This window comes from Ursus maritimus, unplaced genomic scaffold (assembly GCF_017311325.1).
Source record: "Ursus maritimus isolate PB19 unplaced genomic scaffold, ASM1731132v1 scaffold_15, whole genome shotgun sequence".
NCBI lineage: Eukaryota > Metazoa > Chordata > Mammalia > Carnivora > Ursidae > Ursus > Ursus maritimus.
In genome coordinates this window covers 3,287,362-3,289,840 of record NW_024423897.1, presented here as the reverse complement: position 1 = coordinate 3,289,840, position 2,479 = coordinate 3,287,362, and the positions used below count along the sequence as shown (strand labels likewise).

The 2,479-nt window shown below is 58.9% G+C and overlaps 1 long non-coding RNA gene across 2 annotated transcripts in view; it reads left to right on the top strand.

Annotated features, from left to right (window-relative positions):
- LOC103664476 overlaps window positions 1–2,479 on the top strand; it is a 62,367-nt gene that overhangs the window by 1,951 nt on the left and 57,937 nt on the right. Inside the window, exon 1 of one of the 2 annotated variants that reach the window (XR_005834818.1) lies at window positions 863–968. The exons of the other annotated variant lie outside the window; for it this stretch is intronic. This is a non-coding gene — a long non-coding RNA (uncharacterized LOC103664476). Of the gene's footprint in view, window positions 1–862; window positions 969–2,479 lie in introns of those variants that run through there. 2 annotated transcript variants of the gene reach the window in all.

Genomic DNA, 2,479 nt, shown 5'->3' with positions numbered 1-2,479 from the left:
CCCCCCCCCCCCCGGCCCCCGTCTCGCATCACAAGCACATCGTGCTGGGAAAGTTTCCTCTTTCTGTCGTTTGGACTTCAGAGAGCTGCTCAGCCCCGAAGCCTTGACAGACTGTTGTTTCCTGGGCACAGTGACGCTGGGGGCAAGCTGAGCACATATGGGAATTCCTGGCTTTGTGACGCTTTGCATTAAGAAAAAAACCTCTCAAACTAAGATAGGAGGAGCACTAGATAGGACTTGGTCTGAGCAACTGCCCCATCTCCCCTCTTTCTTTTTGCCCCGATTTGGTGGGCCGTGCAGCACTTAAGTGTGCCAGTTCCTCGCCCATCCCCCAATCCAGACGGATTCCGGGCTGGGCTGCAGGGATCCAGGTGACCGACTGGACTTGCATCATTTCCAGGAGGGTGGCAGGGAGGCCCAGGCCGCCCTGAGTCAGCCCGCCGCGGAGCATCGCTTGCCCCGGAGGTCGGAGCTTGAAAGGCAACTTTACGCGTCTCCAAACACACTCTTCCATTTCCCCAAAGCGCTACTCGCCGCCCCGCTCCGGGTTCCCTTTAGTCTCCAGTCATCGATGGAAATGGGTAAAAAACAAAAACAAAACCCTTAAACCAAACCCGGGGGAATTCTCTCCATCTCTTCCGTCTTGTTGGAGCTTCCTCCCCAAGCACGGCCCGGGCTCGATCGCCCCGGCTGCTTTCTCTCCCGGCCCGCGGAAGCAGGGAGAAAGTTGGGCGCCGCTCTGAGCGCCTCTTCCCCCGCTGTGTGTGTACGTGTGCACGCTCACGTCTCCCCGGCGCCGGGGCCGGGGACAGGAACTGCTCTGGGCACCGCCAGTCCGACGGCGCAGCTCCGGGGGCTCGCGCGGCTGGGGAGGGCGGGGACGCAAGCGCCGCGGCCGAGCGCCCCGCCGCACGCACGCACCCGGGTCGGCCCTCCCCCGCCGTCCCCACCCTTCTCCCGGAGAACAGGTGAGCTCGGGTACCAGCTCCCACCCCCCACCCCCGCCCCGCTGCCCGCCCGCGCCCTCTGCGGTAATGCGCCGGGGAGGTTTCATCACCCACTGCCCGCGGCGACGCGGCCTTGGGTCTCCGCGGCGGGACGCACTGCTGCGCCTCGTTGGGGCCGCCTTGTGACACGGGTGGGGGAGGGGGTGCGGAGACGCTGGGGCCAGGTCGTCCTCGGGCCGCCGCCCCAGGGTCCCGGTTGCACTCGGGCGTAGGGAAGGCGGAGGCGGGAGGCCGGGGTGGCCGCCGCCGGCCACAGCTGTCCTGCGCGTCGGGAGTCTGAGAGGAGGGCGTGGGGAGGGCGCCTTCGGAGCGGGAAGTCCCCCATCCCCGCCCGACTTTCAGAGCCCCCAGTAAGTGGTCACTTTGAAGGTTTGAGTCTGCAGCCTGGACCAGAAACCGAGCGCTCTTGTCCAGGATTCCAACAGCAATTACTTTTTGCAGCCTCAGATCTTTTTTGGAAGGAGGTGGGGTACAAGTACATTAAAATGGGTGGTTCACATCTCCCACCCTGCTTTTGTTTGCATAGTTAACGTAGCTTCCTTTATTATTTTATGAAAAATACTCTCCTGTAGATCCTTAAGAGACAAAACATGAACAAACAGTGGCATCCTGGCCTCTACGAGCTCCGTAAGCCCCTGAATTTCGTGGGTCGGCTTTCTTTCCATGAAGCCTCTTTTGTAGGTGAGAACATGAGCAATATTGGCGCTAAAAAAGGGGTCTGGTCACTTGGCTCTTTGAGCAACAGAAATAGGAGAGGGCCAGGGGGCAGGAGCAAGCCCACCTTTGCTGGATGCAGACGCTGTGAGTCTACTTGACAGAAGGCTCCCAGGGCATCTGGAGCAACAGGTAGGCAGGTGCAGGTCTCTCGGCTCCCACTTCCCCACTGCCTTTGGTTAGGCACTACCTGGTGCCATGGGGCTGCCCTCAGGGGACCTGCGTTGTTCAAATCTTCATCTTGAGGCTATTTGCTCCAGGCCCACAGGGGACATTCCTGTCTCCCACCTGAGCCAAGTGCCTCTTTAGAAGGAAAAGTAGTAGCTAGATTTTGAGGCCTTGTAAGCACAGGTAGTCGTTTTTCAAGGTTTCATCTCCAGGCCACTTGGCTGGGGCCAAACATCCAGAGAAGAATGCCCATCCTGTTCAGTCCCATCATGGCTGAGAAAATTCTGTGGAACTAGTAGGCAGTTTCCTGGGGTGGGAGCTGGGAGGGGAGAGCGACTAGTGACTTTGTTGTAACTGTCCTCATTCTTCTGGCTCTAGAACTCTAGCCTCATTTGGCAGATTGTGGCTGATGACAGTAGGGGTGGGGAGAAGACAGTAATGATTTTATTATTATAAAGCTAATGTGAATTGAGAACAGACACGGTGCCACACAGCGAGTTGGTGGCTTTGGTATCTCTCTAGACCTGAGTCCACCCTAGATGGGAACTGGGACTTGGGAGGAGGAAGGACAGACCAGCCGGTATTGTCCC